Raw genomic sequence first — 19,760 nt, forward strand, 5'->3', positions numbered from 1 at the left:
CAAGCGTGCGAGTGGCAAAGTGAACAGCAAGAAGCGAAGATCGAAAAGGGGCTCGAGACAAGGGAGAAAGAGGAGGAACGAGGCTCGGGGGTTCGAGAAATATCGAGAAGCGATCGAGGGCAACCAGCGGAGCGTCTACCCCGTGGTAGCCTGGCGGACCAGCGGCAGTCGACCGGACTGCGGGTACACCGATCCTGAAAAGATCCTGCGCTCCAGCGGCAGTCGCCCGGACTGCGGGAGCACTGCGGGAGCACTGCCCAAGCACTGCTCGTGTTCCCACCGACCAGCTTCTCGGGCAGACCAACGGTAACGTCGTCATGGCGCCGTGACTGCGCTCGGATTCTGGGGCCACGCCGCGTCAACGACAACAACCGCCAGTGGTAGCCGCTTTCGACGGGAGCTTCTACTCGCCGCCGCTCCCGCCGCCCCCAAAAACTGTGAGGCCCTTGAGCAATTTCGCGCGGCTTGGACTCGGACCCTTCTGGCAGCGACGGCGTATTCACGTGCTACGCCGGACTTCGCGGCATCTTTATTCATTTTTTTTTTTTCTCCTTCCTTTTCTGCCTTTTATTTTTTTTTATAAATATTTCTGTTGTTTGAATTTGGTCACCTGCCTCGTCACTTGTGAGCCGCTCCCACTACGGCCCTGAATCTGCCATAACATCACACCTAAGGAAGCCCGCGCACCAGGGGCCGGGGGCACGCCTGTACTTTTTAACCGGTGGGTGTCCGGCGGTAGGGTTTGAACCAGCCACCTCCCGCAGCCGCTGCCTTTGCAGGTGACCCCCTTTTGTTAATCGTGATCTCACCATGCGTTTGGAGAGTTTGCCATGGGCATTTTCTGCTCTCGTAGCTGCACCTGTCACTGCCATGTCCGCAGCTCGTTACCCCAAACACTGAGTGTCCCAGTACGTGATAAAGATGAACAGAAACAACATTTGTGAGAGAAAGGATGGCTATTTTCAATTGGTGAACTACGGTGGATTGATCAAACGGGTCATCAAGGGCGGTTAGGACAGAGGGGCTGTTGGTGTAGATGCGAACCAGAGAAGAAGGTGGATTATGAAGTAAAAACTGAAATAGTTTGTCTAGGGCTATTGCTTCTACGTCGAACAAAGAGTTTGGGGTAACGATCCGGTAACGCCGCACTGCTGTAATAGAATCAGGCCCAGGCATGATAACAAAGCCAGCACCAGCTGAAGTAGAGGTATGCGATCCATCTGTGTAGGCGTGTAGGCCAGGGATTCCTTATCTTTGGTTAGCGTCGGCAGCAGTAAGCCTCTTGCTACTAATTCGAATCAATCTGGCTGGATGAGTGAGAGAGTCAATGAGAAGGTCTACGTTGGAAGGTTCTGTAGTAGTGTAGTGTAGTAGTAGTAGTAGTAGTAGTCGTGGTAAATGCCTTGAAACTCATAGACCTAAAGGCGGTTCTTCAGTGCATAAGGCATGCCAAACTGGACTTCATTAGGAAGTACTTGGCCAAGGAAAAGACGTGGCCATTAGTGAATATCGGGGAGAACACCAGTCGGTGCCTGAAGATGGCTCGTTTTCTCAAGGCGGAGCCCCAAAGTGTTCCCCACCAGAATAAGTGCGGGCGTTTTGACATGGCAGAAATGGATCACATCACAGTCCTCCTGAACATGAAGTTTGATTGGCTTAAAAACTTCATACCGTACATCAAGGATAGCCCGATTTGCTCGGCCGGTCCTCTGTGGTGAAACAGTACCTTGCTGATGACCGCTCCCGCCCTGCTGACTGGAAGGACACACGACTTCTTCTGTTCCACCTCCTCAAACCCGAAAGCAAAACTGACCCCCTGCCCTACATGGCTGTATATAATGCAGGAGACTGGGAGCAGATAGCTAACTACCTCGTAATTCGGGTGGTGCCGAAGGAAAAGGAGCACAAGATTGTGACGAGGGGGTTTGGGTGCAAAACTGCGGAGGACCGAGTGAGAGGCACTGGCCAGGAGTACACAGGGCGATTTCTCAATGCTTATTCCGACGAGCATGTGATGACGCTTGGGAAGATCCAGTTGGCCAAAAAGCTACTAGGATTCTAGAACCTGATGTCAGTCGATTCTAGCAGCTGGAACAACCAGTTTCGCGAGCGACAGTTGCACCCATGGCTGGTGCAGTTCTTGATCCGGTATTTGGCATCCACATATTTGAGAAAACGCACACGGCTTACCAGAGATCCCTCATTTATGTTCCATATGCTGATCGGGTTTTCTGGTGGGACGGACAAGAGGGGGCATCGAAGGACTTAACCAAGATACCTGGGTGTATGTTTAACTCCAGCAGATGAAGGTTTGTATGGAAGACCAACCGTACCCTTACTACCTGCTGTGCAAGGGGACCTGCTGTGCAAGGGGAACGACCTCCGCATCGCAATGATGGTGCCACCAGAGGTTCTTAATGTCAAGTCGCTTGACCCCATCAAGAAGGAGGCCCTGAGGCAGGTCTCGGAGAACAGCAAAAAGTTTGCGCATGTCATTAAAGTAGAGGACTCGTACGTTTCTGAGACATACTTTGCGTACTCCAAAGAAGCGTACGTTAAGAACGTCGAACAGCCACAGTCTTTCCGGAAGGTTCAAAAATGCTACGGCACAAACAACGCATTCATGACTACCATCGATGACTATATTGGTAGCTGATCCTGGACAATTACATGTACACTGCAAACCACGACAAAGGGAGAACAGGCTGACATTTTGAGCCCACCATACCCCACTCCCACCACCGGCCGAACACGTCCACACCCGTAGGGTGGCACCACCCCATCATGACAATGTTGCAATCCTGCTCTCCCACTTTCTGCAGTGCACAAGAACCTTCCAAGCACCCAGCAGCATTGTGCCGTTGCAGCTGGAAAAGGACATTATACACCACAGTGAAGATGAATCCCTTAGGTACAAATGCATGGACCTCAAGAGGACCATGACAAAGCAACGGCACTTGCAGCACTCAAGATGAACTTGTCGCACACTGAGTTGCGCCTTGCAGATGTTGTAGTTGCCTGTGATGCCATGGAGGAACACCGGGAGCAGTGGAGTAGTGCAGATATGTCTTGCGTGAGCCCTGTCGCTATCCAAGTTAATCGGCCTCATTGTTGGTACATCATTTAAATTCCCTCAGCAATTTACTGCCAAACCACCTGATGCACCCTGGGATACAAGTATTTTGAGGACCCAGGATGAAGAAGATTCTTCTTTTAGATGAGAAGAAGGTTATTCCTGGCAGAGGTGGCTCGGCTAGCCCCCAACCTACGAGTGCACCGGCCCTGTCCGCGCCATGAATTCCACGGTGCTGCAGCAGCCAGTCGACCAACCCCAGGGGAACCAAGGGACTTCACCAGCCACGAATGGCAGACCACCGTTGTTTTCTCAACATGTGCCAGCATATGCTAAGCAGTAGAGCAACAACAATGGCAGCTGGGACCAGGCACTTTGTTTCCGCACGAAACAACGAATGAAGAAAGCCCAGGCGATCCTCGAGCAGAAAAGAACACCTGACAAACGAAGGAACAAGAAATAGAGTTCTCAAAATGAGGTGTGCACACTGCTGGCGTCGAAGCTTACGCAGGCTACAGCACTTGATGAGTTCAAAACAGCACCATGGGTCGCCCCGGTCTATGTTGGACGTATGTGGTACCATTTCGAAGCTCATGAAAAACACCCACACAAAGACAAGAAAGTCAGTTTGAGAATAACCAGAGATTACTGAAGTCTAACTACCATATCTTCGTACTTACAACCCGCACCAAAAATGCGAAAATTTCAGGGTTAAAGTAGAGGTGCGGATTATATGCGAGGTATTTCCTTCGGTGCAGCTTCACGGCAATGTGCATTGTGCAGCGAGGCCCCTACAGCAGTAACAGAAACTAGGCCACTCTTATCCCACGGACCGTGTTCATTCTGCACACACACGGCTAACAATATATAACGACCTGACCAAAAATATTGGACAAGTCAACTAGAGTTTTCCACAAAAAGCAAGGTTCCTTCAAGAGTAAAGAGTGTGAGTGCCAACGCTCAAAAACACCATGAAAACACGGTTCCATGCAACAGCGCGTGGGGGCGCTGCATATGAGCTAACATTGGGCCTCTTCGATTTACCAGTCTCGGATAGTCCGTGGTGAATCCGAACACTTCCCGTTTGGATAGGAAGTGACGTCACCGTGACATATGCATGCAGTTTTGGAAGCGAAGTTTTGCGCTCCCCGCCAGGCGCAACCCGGCAAAAAACGAGAGGTGGGAAAACGACATCGTCTGCTCTCGAAGATGTCGGCGGAAGATGTTCGCGCTCTTGGCGCTGTGCTTGAATTACCGTCATCTGAGAGTTCAGATTCCGATGGAAGTGACTGCGACAGCGACGGCGAATGTTCCGCCGACCTCTACGTTGCGCTACTGATATTAACAAAGCTGGTGAGGGTGCCTCGATGCACGCGCGCCCGCCTCCCCGTTCAGGGTGCTGCCATTCTTTCATGGAGCCGATGACGCCAAAACTGGTTTTCTCTCGACGACGCCGCCATGTTCATGCCCAGCTAGCGCGCCGGCCGGTGCTGGTAGTGGGAAGTTGCTGCCTGCGAGCGTAGTTCGCCGGTTGTCGTCGGCACAAAATGCCCTGCTGCTGCGTGCCGCAGTGCAGTAACCACTACAGGAATGGTTGGCGAATGTTTCAGTTCCCAAGGGATCCGAAAAGAAGAATTGTATGGACTGCAAGAATCAAGCGGGACAAGTGGCAGCCTACGAACACCTCGTGCGTATGCAGTGTGAATACGGCGGCGCTTCCTCGGAATAGTTTTTTTTTCGCGTGAATTTTATTAAGCGGCAGTGATGATCGCAGTAGATTGCGGATAATATAGTAATGATTACAAATTACGCAAATTAGTAGCAGTAACGTCAAACTGTTAAAAAAACATCTCCACCGTCTCCTTCAGGCTATCAAAAGCTATATGCGCGTCTGCGTTATTTGTGATACAGTGTTTTACGCATTTGTAAGTGTTTTTCAACTTTTCGGTACTGCGAAAAAATCAGTACGAGTTGTGTATTTCTACCTTACAGACGGGGCAGCTCAACTCATCCCACTTGTGGTCATCCCACTTGTGGGCACTCCCTTCAGCTGTGCTGAAGGGAGTGCCCACAGTTTACCAGCTAATGTTTTGGCACCCGATAGTACAACGAATGTTCATTCATGTTTCTTGGGCGTCACTCGCATCTCCGGAACAGCTTGCAAATCATAAATGTGCGGTTTTAAATGTCGCAGTTGCGGTAAAGTTCGTAACAACACATTAGGAAAATAGTTAGAAACGTATGAAACACAGCAACGTTGGTGTGTGAACACGGGTGATATCACGCGAAGGAAATAAATTTGCGACCTTCCATGAACGCGCAGGCTCATTTTGAAGGGGACAGCTTCGAGCAAAACCGGGCGGATGGTTGGAAAAAGATAAAGCCAAATGCCGTGCCTACAGTGTTTTCCTTCACACGTAAGTTATTACTTCCTTTTTTCCCCATGCTTTTACACAGAATTTAGCATTATTCGCCACTGCAATCTTATGACTTCATAGTGTGGCTGTGTACGCATGCAGCGCTTTTTCGTGTTGATAGCGGCACTTATAATTCCGATAGAGTTTAACCGTAAGAGTGCACTAAAAAAGCAGGTCGAACTTTGTTTTGTTTCTAGATGTTAGAGTTGTGGTGGCGGAACTTTGCCATTTGTTTTTGCTTTTAAATATAACAAACGTAAGCCCATAGGAGTTGATTTCTTTCTTGGACGGTGTCGGATGTTACGTTGGATCACAGCTCTCTGGACGAAGGGGGAGGGGCGGCGTTCTTATGCTGTTTTTGCGGATTTAAACTAGTAAAAAAGGCGCTGGGAACGAAGTTTGTGACCTTGTCCAAAAATAACGTTTCGTCTCTTTGCAGAGGAATACAAGCGTTTTAAATGTGCAGCAAGGGTAGCGTGCGGATGTTCAGACATGGAAGTGTAAAGACATTAAGAAAGCCAGTCGCGGCATGCCTAATGCTGTTTATGGGATGCAGTTTGATGCTCTCCTTTGCTTTTGCAGTTTTGCCTCGTCGCAGAAAGGCACCAAAGGAAAGGACTGGGACCGCTCTCGTCTCAGCTCTACATGGAGATCAGCACGACGTAATCACTGATGGTCGTGCAGTTGCGATCGACGCAATGCCGTCGCCGGGCTGCCTGAAGGACAGAATTGCAGCTCACATGAAGCCTGCTCAACTGCACCGGTAGCGGACGAAACAGGTCTGCAAGGCTCAGCCAGTAGAATGAAAGCTGGGGTGTCTGACCCGCAGTCTGCTAATAAGCTGCTGGCAGACCTGACACGGAAATACAGCAAACTTCAAGACTCGCATACCCAGGCAAAATCAACAATCCAAGGCCTGCGAAAAAAGGTTAAGAATCTCGAAGGTAACATAGAAACCTTTGGAAAGACAATGAAATTTCTGAACGAGGACCAAATACATCCACTGTCGCGCGACATCAACAGAAGGAGTACTACTTGGTCTCCACCAACTGTAAAGCAAGCGCCTCAAATTAAATTTTCATGCCGGACATCCGGCTATGAAACCTTAAGGAAACTCCGGTACCCGCTGCTGCCAGCTAACAGGACTCTTGCGCGTCGACTACAGGGACTCAAGTTTCTGCCTGGGATACTCACAGACATGGTAGACCTGCTGAAAACGAAAGCAGAAGGCATGCAAGACATTGAGAAGGACTGTGTTCTTTTACTAAATGAGATGGAGATCTCCCAGGGCTATGAGCTCAATCGCAAAGCTCGAACTTCTTATGCAACGCGGCCGCCATAGCAGACGACGTGGTTGTCTCCACCCTGAACGGAGAGGCGGGTGCACATCCAGGCACCCTAAAGCTGGTGAGGGAGGAGCACCACCGAGTGCCCCTATACGTTAAGCGGGTCGTCTCCACGTACTTAGAGTTTGAATTTCGCAAAATGCTCAGGCTCTCACGGTTCACGGTCGCTCAGCTTGGTGCTGAATTCGAGAGTTCTGAATTCTACCCTGCTGGGCACCGTGGACGAAGAAAAATGAGCTCCGAGAAGACCTTGCTCATCGCCCTCACGTACATCAGTACGCAGCGTGCGATGTACCTGATTGCGGACAAGTTCGACGTCGCCCAATCCAGCGTGCACCTTACCATCAACCGGGTGTTGGCACTCCTCTATTCCATCAGCGCCCGAGAGATCCAGTGGCCGGACGCCGACGAGCACGGAAGGATGAAGCGGGCGTTTTTGTCACTCGGTCGTCGTGGTGCCCTGCCGGGCGTCACTGGGACCGTCGATGGATGCCACATTCGCATTCCCACACCATCTGAGTCGGAGGAAAGCTATTATAACAGAAAGAAGTTCCACTCGATCGTCCTGCAGGGGATCTGTGATGTGGATATGTTGTTCACCGATGTGTTCGCCGGGTTTCCAGGGAGTGCCCACGACGCCCGTGTGTTGCGGGAAAGCTTCTTCTTCAAGAACGCGGCGTCCAAATGCGAAGGTAAGGACTGGTGACCTAATAACTACAAACTGTCTGCCGCAAATACAGAGCCATACGTAGGTCACTTGCGAAGTGCTGATTAATAATTCCATGTAAACCATCTCCCTGTTTCGGGCCGATGCCATATCGGCGATAATGTGCACATTTCGTTGGGCCAGATGTTCTAGCTGCCACACATGCCGAGCTTAATCCCTTTTGAGATGGAAAAGCTCGGGGAAGGTAATGATGGAGAAATGGTAATAAGGTAGGTACATATTTACCCATTAAAGTATGTACTACAGTACACGCCACTTCTATAAATTCGATTGAAATTTGCAATGTAATAATTTGCCAACAATGCAGTTCTGTGGTGATGGCGCCTATGCCGCGTATCGTGTGCCTGTGTTATCTGCTAATTTCGCCCCGACGCGCCACGTGCAGTTTGTACATGACGTCACTGGTCACGTGTGTTTGTTAGATATGTACGCTGGTGGCATGGAATAAAGGCTGTCATTATCTCGTCCGCATCGTCGGCGGCTCTGTCCTTTTCCCCGTTCTTGCGGCAGCCCAGCTGCACTCGGCTTACTTCTAGGCCGTAGCACGACATGGTGTCAGAAGATGGCGTCTTCTGATATTCAAGGGGCGTTGCACCAATCTTCAAGCGCCGCCATATCAGAAGACAACGGAGTCAAAGCCATTCCAGGGCATGTTCGCTGTTCCAGCTCCGCCAACGTTTGACTTCGACAGGACATCCGAATGGCCTTCTCGGATCCAGCTTTTCGATGACTACCGCTTTGCCTCGGGCTTAAACGAGCGAAGTGAAGAAGCACAAGTCCGGACTCTGCTTTATACGATGGGAAGTCAAGCCAGAGAAATCTTCTCAACTTTCGCTTTATCTAAAGAGCAACAGAAGCAGTACGAAGTCGTCAAAAAGAAGTTCGACAACCACTTAGTGTCCGCACGGAACCTAGTTTATGAGAGCGCATGTTTTCACCGACACATTCAACAACCTGGCGAATCAGTCGACCAATTCATCACTGCGTTGCACACGCTGGCGGACCGGTGCGACTACCAGGAAAAGAAACGCATGATCCGCGACACGTTTGTCGTCGGCCTCAGTGATGCGAAACTCTCCGAGTCGCTGCCGCCAGGGGGCGCAGGGAAGAAGTCGGCGCGCTCTTCGCTCCTACAAATATTGTCGAAGAAAGCAAGAAATCTCCCTCCAAAGCCGACGACAGCACTTCGCAACTACTGCTAAGCATGCAAGGCAACAAGTGAGTGCGATTTCCCCCTCCGCCATCGCTGCTTGTATTCCTTTTCGCCACTTGTGAAATCGTGCACTGCCGACGGCCGCTGCATCGAAGCCGCCAAGATGGCGGGTCGAGCCAACTGTGTCACCTGCTCGCAACGTGTCACAGCCAAGCAGCACTCTTTTCGCTGTGCTTCGTGCGGCAAGTGCACGCACACAAAGTGCGTTGCCTGGCCCGACGAGGATCTCCAACTTCTTCGCGCTGGCGATCTTCCTTTCCATTGCAACGCTTGTTGGAAAGCGGCACCACCCGTCAAGCCCGACGAGAACACCGGACCGGCGGCAGAAAACGCTGCTCTCGACCACAACGCATTCTTTCCCTACCCCGGCGATGTTGGTAGCCAACTGAGCAAGATGAATGACCTGCTCGTCAACGCCGTGGAAGGCATCTCATTTTTAACGGACGAGCTCAGCCAGCTACGGGAGGAGCACGCCCGCCTTCGAAGCGAAACCACGAAGGCATCGGAAATACAGGCGGCCGCAATTGCGTGTCTTCAGAGTGAGGTGCGTGTCTTGCGCGAGGAGCTCCTCCACCGCGGGTCACCGCGAAAGCCCTCCGCAGTGCTTGACGCACCTGCCACACAAAGCCCCCTCAGCAGCTCTGTCCTGGCCTCCTCATCCACCAGCCAGTCGCCCATATCGAGTTGCTTGAACGGCCCCCCTCCCGCGTGGGGCCCTCTTCGCCCCGGCGGCCTCAACAAAAGGCAACCCCGCAACCGCTTCCCCGAGGCTTCCGTTGGGGCAAACGAAAACAGCAACCTTCAGACCGTGCCCCGCCAGCCCCTCAAGAAAGCCTTGTTTGTGTCCCGTCTTTACCCCGACACCTCAGTTCCAACCGTGCTGAAACTCGTCACGGATGTTTGTAAAGATGGCAGCGTCGTTTGCACGCGTCTAAAAACCAAGCACCCGAGCTACGCCTCCTTTCATGTTGCGGTAAGCGATGTGTGTTTTGATCTTGTGAATAAGTCGTCAGTGTGGCCGAGCGGGTGCTTATTCCGACAATTTGACGGCACCCTGAGGGAAGACCGTGCGCTGAAGCCCTCCGAAGTAAACGTCCCATGAGTATTTCTTTTTACTACCAAAACACACGAGGCCTACGGACAAAAGCGCAACAGTTCTTTGATAATGCGGTTCTTTTCGATCATGACGTATACTGCATTACCGAGACGTGGCTCTCAGACCAAATTGCTTCTACAGATTACTTCCCGGACGAGTACGCTGTCTTTCGCCATGACAGAGACTACGAACGCACCGGTCAAAAGTACGGTGGAGGAGCTTTAATCGCCCTGCGAAAGTCCATGGTTGCATTTCGCCGAGCTGATCTCGAATTGGGAAATGAATGCGTTTGGGTCGAAACAAAGACAAACCGCGGAAAAAACCTGCTCATTGGCGTGTATTATATGCATCCAACTCTAGACTTCCCCGCATTCGCGTCCGTTTTTCAGCACCTCTCAGAAAGTATAGACCCTGGAAAGTACAACGTTCTTTTATTCAGTGATTTCAACGTGCCCGGCCGGTGGTGGAATCCCGGGGAAAATGTTGGCAATTCTACCAAAGCCGCTCACTTGTTTAACTTTTTCTCATTCGCTGGATTGGCATATGCTGCACTTCCTCCTAACCCCGCAGGAAATGTCCTTGACACCGTCTTCTCCAACTTGACCTCCTTAGACCATAAACACGCTCGAGAAGCCCTTGTTCCGGTCGACCCGTGGCATGAACCATTCACTGTCACGGCTTTACTACCGGTTGCCTATGAGTGGCGCATGGAGACCCCATTCTTTGATTTTCCCCGTGGCGATTATAATGCCCTCTACATAACGCTCCAGGAGACGAATTGGGAGCCAGTCTACACATCGCATAATGCAGACGCAGCGGTGCAGCTGCTCACAAAAATTGTCCAAAAAGCAATGGATGAGCACATACCAAAAAAGTCTAAGCGCCCTCATCAATTCCCTTTCTGGTTCAGCAAAGAACTCCGCAGCGCGCTGCGCAGTAAGCGTCGATTCCACAAACTAAGGAAAGCTAAAAACGACACGTCCGCCGACACTAACTTCAAAGAACAGCGCTCACTTGTGAAAGTGCTGCTCGCTCGCGACAAAAAACATTTTTCGGACTTCACAGAATCTTCGCTTACCCGATCCCCGAGCGACTTCTGGCGGATCTTTAGCACGCGCACAAGAAAGGCCCCTGAGCGGATTACTCTGCAGGATGGCGACACCATCGTTTCCGACCCAGCCAGCATTGTTGAAATATTCACAAAACACTTCTTGTCCGCGTACTCCTCGTCACGCGACAGCGGCTTCCCGCTTCGGCTCGCGCAGATAGGTGATCCCCGAGCGACTTCTGGCGGATCTTTAGCACGCGCACAAGAAAGGCCCCTGAGCGGATTACTCTGCAGGATGGCGACACCATCGTTTCCGACCCAGCCAGCATTGTTGAAATATTCACAAAACACTTCTTGTCCGCGTACTCCTCGTCACGCGACAGCGGCTTCCCGCTTCGGCTCGCGCAGATAGGTGATGTCATACACACGCCCAACATAACCGTTGAGGATGTCACGGCTGCTATCCGCAGCCTACCTTCGAAGAAATCCTCAGGCCATGATAACATCCCATGCTTCATTGTAAAAGGCTGCTCTGCCATTTTCGCGCCGTTGCTCTGCCACATTTTTTGTCTCTCGCTTGAAGAGCGGCACTTTCCGACAAATTGGAAACCCGGCGTTGTTTTTCCTCTCCATAAGTCCGGAAATGCGTCGGTGCCTGGGAACTATCGACCAATATCTCTCCTTTGTTCTTTCTCAAAAGTTTTCGAAAAAGTAGTACACCGTTATCTCTTGTCCAAAATCCGGCCCCTCATTCATAGTAATCAGCACGGTTTTATACCTGCCCGGTCCGTCGAATCAAACCTTGCCTGCTTTCTGAGTGACGCCAGCAAGTACATACTTTCACGTCAACAAATGGATGCCATCTACTTCGACTGCAGCAAGGCCTTCGACCGCATAAACCATGATTTGCTCCTTCGCAAACTGTCTGCTTATGGCTTGGCTCCTGCTTTCTGCGAGTGGTTTGCAACCTACCTCAAACAGAGAACAAACTTTGTTCAGTACACTGGTGCTAAGTCTCGCAGCTTCACTGTACCGTCCGGGGTTCCCTAGGGCTCTATTCTCGGTCCTTTATTGTTTAACTTATTTGTGAATGATGTGCAGTTAATTATAAAGCATTCATCTCTATCGCAGTTTGCAGAAGACATGAAACTCTATCGCGCAGTGGGATCACAGGCGGACTGCGCCCAGCTTCAACGCGACGTACAAGCAATCTCCCTCTGGTGCAAAACTAACTACTTAGATTTGAATCCATTGAAGACTGTTACAATTACATACACTCGAAAAACCTCTCCTTTAACCTTCCCATACCACCTTGACTCTCTGACGATAAGAAGAGTAAGCGAAACACGCGATTTGGGCGTTCTGATGGATTCGAAACTACGATTCACACCGCATGTTAACTACCTCGCACGCTCATCTCTTCGGACTTTGGGCGCTATCTCTCGTGCAACAAGGGACTTCTCAGGAGGTTCGTGTTTCCTTGCTCTGTACAAAGCCCTTGTACTCCCAAAGCTGGAGTTTGCATCGGCAGTCTGGAACTGCACGAGTGCGTCGTCGTCTTTGCGCTTGGAAAGGGTTCAGAAAAGGTTTACGTGCATCTTCTCTCGCCGCTACATCCTACACGAGAAATACGCTTACAAGGATGTCATCAAGCGGCTGAAGCTCGAAGAACTGCAATCTAGACGCACAAACCGCGATTTAGTGTTTTTGTTCAAGTGTATCCACTCCAGATTCGACAGCCCGAAATTAGTGAGCTCTGTTCGGCTAAGGGCACCAATTCGAGCTCTCCGCCCCCACCTTTGCTTTGATGTGACCACGTCAGAGATGCTGTCTCCAGTGTGCCGTGTGCAACATGTGTATAATGATGACTTTCGTGCATCTTTGGACGTCTTTTCCAGCAATGTTAACTCTTTTAAACGCGCCCTGAAAAATGCATGCATTTGAAGCCGCTGTTGCCCATTCAGTATGGTATAGAAGTTATCTCGTGTTCGTGTTTTCCGTTCCCTTCCCATTTTCTACACTTGCACCGTTTGCCGTACACATACTCCCGTGCACCTATGTATGTGTGTCCGCAGGTGTGTGTGCATGCATGCACGTGCGCATTTGCCTGCACTTGTTCACCTTCACATGCACCCGCGTGGGCATGCGTGTATGTATGTTTTGTTTGCACTCACGAGCGTATGTGCCGTGCATACATATAAATTCTGCTTTATATGTACTTATTTCCAGTATCCATGTTCAACCAGTAAGTTACGACGGTGGATTGTACGGAACTTGCGTGTATGCCAATGTACTTTGTAGTATACCTTGTCACAAGCCCTGTCTCAGCGCGTGCTAATGTACCTGACTGTAATCTTAATTCCTTAAATGTATAAATTGAGTGTGAGTGTGAGTGTGTGTGTGTGTGTGTGTGTGTGTGTGTGTGTGTGTGTGTGTGTGTGTGTGTGTGTGTGTGTGTGTGTGTGTGTGTGTGTGTGTGTGTGTGTGTGTGTGTGGGCGTGCGCGCATGCGTGCGTGCTTACGTGTGTGTGAGTGCGTGTGCGTGCCTGCGAGCACGCGCGTGTGCGGTGGTACTATGTACTTTGTGACCCCTGCACTTCATAACCAGTCTCCATGTTTTACCGTTTGTTTATCTGTGTGTCGCCCTGTCCTTTTTGTGTGCACCACCCAAGAAGGCCTAGTGCTGTTGGTGGGCACCACCCCAATAAACAACAATAAACAAATGGATGCAAATTTGACACTCGCCAGTGCTTTGGCAAGCTCGCTTGAAGGAGACCGTCCAACGACAGCAGCAGCAGCTGCGAGAAACCAGCGACGAACCTTTGGCAGCGGCAGCCAGCAACCTGGACGCGGTCAGCAACCAAGGGCAGCCCCGGAAGAACTCTTCAGGACAGCGTCCCAACAGCTCGTCAAGGAACAGTGCACCTGGCATACAAGGTCAGCACACCAGAGAACAGTCCTACCGACCACGCACCCCCCGTCCATGACCCAACTGCGGTCAAGGAGCGCACCTTAGGACCTCCTGCCCGGCAAATGCTGCGAAATGCAACTACTGTGGTTGTTCCGGACATTTTGCAGTCGGAAAAAGGCTGCAGGTGACCGAAAGAAGGTACAACTTTCTTCTCTTCACATGGACAAGGGGGCATATTTTGTTGGCACTTTGCACAGGGAGCGCTCTAATTCTCGGTATGCTCAGGTCGTCATAAACGGCACTCCGGTGTGCGCTAAACTAGACTCGGGTGCAGAAGATTCCTTGGTACCCTCAACGTTTCCTGGATTGTCTACCAGGTTAGACAAGTGCGACATAACCTTAACAGGACCCGCGAATGAGCCACTCCCTGTTCTCGGAAAGTTTGTTGCCAATATCCAGTGGAAACAATGCACGGTCCGACAAACTGTGTACGTTGTCTCACCCTTACGCTCCATACTTTTGGGTCTCCCAGCGGTCGAAGCTCTGTCAGTTGCGCGTCAGCCATCGAGGCTTCCTACCCAAGCAACTCGAGCAACTTTGTGCCGCATTGTACTGAAGGTGACAGAGCTGCCAGCAAGCCACCTCTTCGAATGGCTGGTGCACTTTGCAGAAGCTGCGACGCTGACAAAAGTCATGAGGGTCTTTCACAGCATTCCCCGCTTTCCGGGAGTCACTGGCTGTATCGACTGCATGCACATCGAAGTAATCCGGCGGTGACAACTTCAAAGTCTACAGGAACCAGAAGGGCTATTTCTCAATCAACATGCAGGTACCGTATTTATTTATATATAAGGCGAGGTTTTCTTCCCAAAATCCGTAGACTCGAAGTCTTACACCGCCTTATACTCGAAGCTCAGAAATATACTTTTTTGATTTTTGACTCTCAAAACCGCACCTTCGCCTTATAATCGAATATGGTAAGTGGCTAATCGTGTGCTGTAGAAAATGCTATTCAGCCAGCATTAGGAATCCCTATTAACACACCGCACCTTTCTTGTTAGCATGTAGCTCACTTAGGTTGGGCAAATACTTCCTGCCCTGCTGTTCGGGTGGAGGGACTACCTTACGATAACCAAGCCACAAGGAAAGAGGGCAGTGCCACTCGATTACGGCAACGAAGAATGGGTCGCATGTAAGGGGTCTAAGGCAGCGGCTCTCTCACAGGCCACACTCTTTAGCACCCGAAAGGAAGCCAACGAGGCTTAGAGCTATGATTGTATTGTTTGCGCTAGACTGCGCTTGCTGGAAAAGGAAACAGAGCGGGATGATGCACAGGAAGCGAAAGAGGAGTGGACGCAGCGCTTTCAAGCTTTGAATGCCCAGATAGCCACAGAACGGAAGGAGTTTGACAAACGACAGGAGGAACTCCAGTCTTCGCTGCGACAGAAGGCACAGGAGAAAGCATCGCTGGTTGCTACAGGCACGGAAGATGGAAACAGGAACGGAGGCAGGCCGCGAGGCACATGGACAGCTCAAAAAACAAGTGAAGGATGTGTCAGCTCTGCCACACCTACGACATAATCTAGTACAGGAGGAAAGCCATAGGAGCCAGTGCGACAGAGGAACACGTGGTTGACAATACGTAAGGCAGTTCTGACGTCGACCTACGTTAACAGTTGCAACCGCCTGTGAATGGGACCCAGGGGCACTGGGACGTCAAGGACGAGAGTGCCAGCAAAGCTGCAATTGCACAGAGTCGGGTGGACAGCAACCATGCACCTTCTGACAACCAGGTGCACAAGACACAAGCAGTGGTGGAGGTGGCCAGAGGCACAGCTGATCTGGTGAAGGGGAAACAAGAACAGACAAGACCAGTGGTTTCTGGGGTGGAGCATCGCCAGCAAAGACAAAGCCAGAAGCGTACGCCACACAAAGTGAGGAAAGCCCTTAGCACGGCTGCACGCTTTGTCGTTGTTGTTGTGGACCAACAACATATTGGTGGAACAACAAGTGGAACAATTGTGGAAAAAAACATACAACAGAGTGGAACAACAAGATACAACCTGCAGTGGAACAACAACATGCAGTTCCCCACAACGCCTCAAGCCACACTGGAGCACTGGAGCAGGTATGCGATGCCATGGAGCCCAGACCAGAAGTATGGTGCAACGACAAGTTCCTGGTGGCTTCCCCCTCCCCCCTGGCAAACAGAATATTGCAGAGTTAGGACAAATACCCGAAGAACACGCCGAGGCCTTCCTGGCCCTCCCGAGCGTATGGCTCTGGACTGTCCTAGCTGGTGCATAACCTACGGTGGGAATCAGCTTGAATGTAAATGAACACAAAGGAAGAGGGATCAGCGGAGCATCATGTTTCTTCCTCTCCCTTTGTGTTCGTATACATTCAAGCTGATTCCCATCAAAGATTCCCGAGGGAATCTCCAAACCAAGGTTGACGCGCAGGCGGAAGTCACCCAGAAAACCTCCTCGTGCTTCAGCAGCTGTGCTCAACGAAACTTGCAGCGACGCTGAAGCTTCCGTGAGTGATACATGCGGAGACAGTGCTGGAAAGGCGACGCCTCCCTACTCGTTTGATTTGCCATGAGATTCGACAACTTGACGGCCGCAACCCAGCTTTCCAAAAACTGGAGGCTCGAGTTGACTGACCATGAAACCATTGGAAGAACGTGTGGCGTTTTCTACATGTGGGAGCTCGTGGCAGAGTAGCTACAAGTTACTCAAACAGCAATCATAGGTGAAAACGGAATATGTATCGTGAATGGTTCCAACAAGCAGCATAAGCAGCTACTGCGAACAGCAACCAGTCTGAAAGCGATGGTCTGGGTGACCATGGTTACTAGAAAGCAGGAATTCATGGTATGGTAGTGTATTACCTTGTTGGTTATGTCCAGAAGAAAGTGACGAAAAATATCTATTGTGAGGATAGCCAGAGTATACTGACAGCTTCCCCCGAGAAACTGAACTTAGGTCATACAAGCCAGGGTGTCTTCGAGAACCGTCGTTGAAGCTGTACACAATAGTCAAAAGCATGGAGAAAACTGTTTCCCAAAAACTGAAGAAGTCTCCTTTGTTTGATGACCTGTTTTGGGAAGTGATAGACAAGTTGGAAAAGGCTTCTCGGCCTGCATTGGGATGTGATGAGCACTGTCAGGAAGTTAGCACCATGGCCATCAAGTTTTATGTTATCATGTGAATTAACTTCCATTCAAGGAAGAAAAACGGTGAAATGTTGGTCACTCAGCCAGTACAGCAAGCAAGGAAAAAGGCGAAGCTGCTTTAAGCCATCTTCTTAGACTAGTGCTCTCCAAGAATGGCATGCTCAATAAAGAATATTCCTGCCATGAATCTGTTTTTTTTTATTCAACTGATAAGAAGCATAGCTGCTGGACACTTGTAAGCTTTAACATGATTCTTGAGTGCCAGCGCTGAAATACCATGTTTTCAGCTCCAAATACATGCAACAATGTTGCACTGACTGGCGTGCAATGCTGGGTGGAAAAGTAAAACCCATACGCAAGTGCCCATCCAGCCCGCCACTTAATGCATTGAAAAGAAAGTAATATAAACGAGTGGGAGATGAAAGCGCGTACGACTTTATACACAACATAATCACACACTCAGGTTTGCACATATTGAATGCCCAAACCCGAGCCTTATCTTGTCACAAAACCTGTTCAACCACGTGAAAAAAATAAAGCGCCGTGATTAATCACCCCGCAACACACATTAGACGCATGCATTCGCAAATATTTGAAGTTATTTACGTTTGGTTGGTAAGTGCCCGTCAAGCAGTCATTTTAATCATGGGCAAATCCCCACTACACAAGCTAAAGCAACGAGAGCAAACGAGATAGTTGCAAGTCAGCGCCGTCTTTAGCATTCTTCTCCGTCGTTCGCCCGTTTGCACTCAAGCTTTCACATGACCACTCATTCGTTAGATTTGAAGGTTCGTCTTAAGTTGTGTGGCCTGGGAAGGGTGGGAGCTAGCAGATGCACGACACACACACTGGGGTACGTCGCCGCCTTTCTATCCTAACAGACGACGCGCCAGCTGCTGAGCAAGACTCAACTGCATCGCCGTTAGTTCCCCTGACGACTGTTCCAGCCGCGCCGAAGACAGGGCGCGTATGGGAAGCTGCGAAATTAAAGTGGTCTAGAAACGTTGCTCTATGCGCCATTACTAGTTTTTCTCGTGACTGGGTCAGTTCGACCATGCATTCCTACAAGGTGGCCAAAGAAATCGAGGTCGAACAGTTGTTTTTGTATTACTTCAAAAGCAGTTTTAACCCTTAATTGCGTATCAAGCAAAAAAGCAGCAGTTTTACTATTACCTCAACTGCACAACAAGCTAAAACTAGTACCGTACCTAGCATATCCAAAGCCGAGCATACAAAGATGGTGGAACTTGACAGTGTCAATGACGACGAGTGTGAATGGAAACGCGTTAGTTGCATACATGTTAGTCTGAGCTTAGTGCCTGCGCGAAGTGCAGGCATTTCAAGTGGAAATGGAGTCGTCCATGTCAATATCAAAGGATATTGAAGATCGCATTGGTGCAAACAACTTCGTCACCACCACGGTGTGGACCGAGACCACGTCGAGTACCACCACCAAAAACTCCTCTTTGCCTGCTCCACCCGATATTTTGGACGGCGGACTCTTCACAGTAAACTGCGAAAATCGGCAGCGGCCCTCATTTCCTTCGTGGGCCGCAAAGTGCCACGGTACGTACATTACAACAGCGTCATCACCGTTGTGCGCAAATACAAGAAGACCATCCCGGTGTGCTTCCGTTGCGGAACTATTGGTCATTGGGCTGAACTCTGCCCCACCCCGAACGACAACTGCTGCGGCCATTGCGGCCAAGAAGTGGGAGACACCGCGGATGGCGGTATGGCCCCACATCAATGCAAGCCCACCTGCCTCATCTGCAGTGAGAATCACCTCCCGGGATCTCAAGCCTGCACAGGAAAATTCAGGCGAATCCAGAAGGCGCCACCGAAATCAACCAAAACCATCCCCCGGGCCGGCGGTGATAATAAGTGACCCGGAGCGAGCCAGGGAACAGGCAGGTGGACACCAGCCAGCCAGAAAAAAACATCACAGCAGCAGCTCAAGATTGCACGGGACCACAACGCTCCTGCACTCAGCAGCGGTGATTTCCCTGCTCTTGCAAGCAGTGGCGGGGCCACATCATCTCCAGATGCGGCTTCCCAAGCAAAGACAAACAAGGTAGGCAGCTAGGCCGGGGTCGCCTCTCGCTTTCTTTGCCCTCCTCCCTCCACTGAACTCAACGAACCTCGCCAAGAGCTAGAGGCACTTTGGGCAGAAAACGCAAAACTAATACGATATCTGCACTGGAGGATGCGAACACGTCCGCTTCTCCCTGCTGTCATTACCATCCCTTAAGGAGATTCCTGCAGTGGAGGTGGAGCACATGCGCGAAATCCCTCAGCTGGAGGAATATCTAAACCTTGACTGTCTGAAAACATGGGTCATAGCCCTCAAAGGCGGCATGGAAAGCAGCGGTCACCCTCGCAGTTTCCCACGGTTCGTCTAAATCCATCCTTTTGGATTCGAGAGGAGCGTTTCGGAATTTTGAGCTGGGTTGGATCACCATCACCGCTCAGGCAATACTGCGAAGAGCTTGTCAGGACAAGGACCCCACCTTGCGATATCTCGTTTGGACTCCAGGTCATCAGGGCTTACCAGGGAACGAGGCTGCCAACTCGGACGTCCACACACTCATCTACCAGGAACCCGGCAATTTCCTAGGGGACCTAAAGCCAGACAGTTATCCAGTATTATCATTTAAAGACATCTCCGCCCAATACAGGGGCAACTATGGTTTTATGGGTAAGATGCGTGAATTGTCAACCAGTTATTTAACAGATCGAAGTCAGCACGTA

General features: G+C 50.5%; 1 pseudogene; it reads left to right on the top strand.

The window, feature by feature from the left end:
* Positions 1 to 5,292: 5,292 nt before the first annotated feature.
* On the top strand, positions 5,293 to 6,832 carry LOC144165337 (uncharacterized; annotated as a pseudogene).
* Positions 6,833 to 19,760: the final 12,928 nt, after the last annotated feature.

This window comes from Haemaphysalis longicornis, unplaced genomic scaffold, assembly GCF_048455015.1.
Source record: "Haemaphysalis longicornis isolate Haplotype H1 unplaced genomic scaffold, Haemaphysalis longicornis Haplotype H1 scaffold_14, whole genome shotgun sequence".
Lineage (NCBI taxonomy): Eukaryota > Metazoa > Arthropoda > Arachnida > Ixodida > Ixodidae > Haemaphysalis > Haemaphysalis longicornis.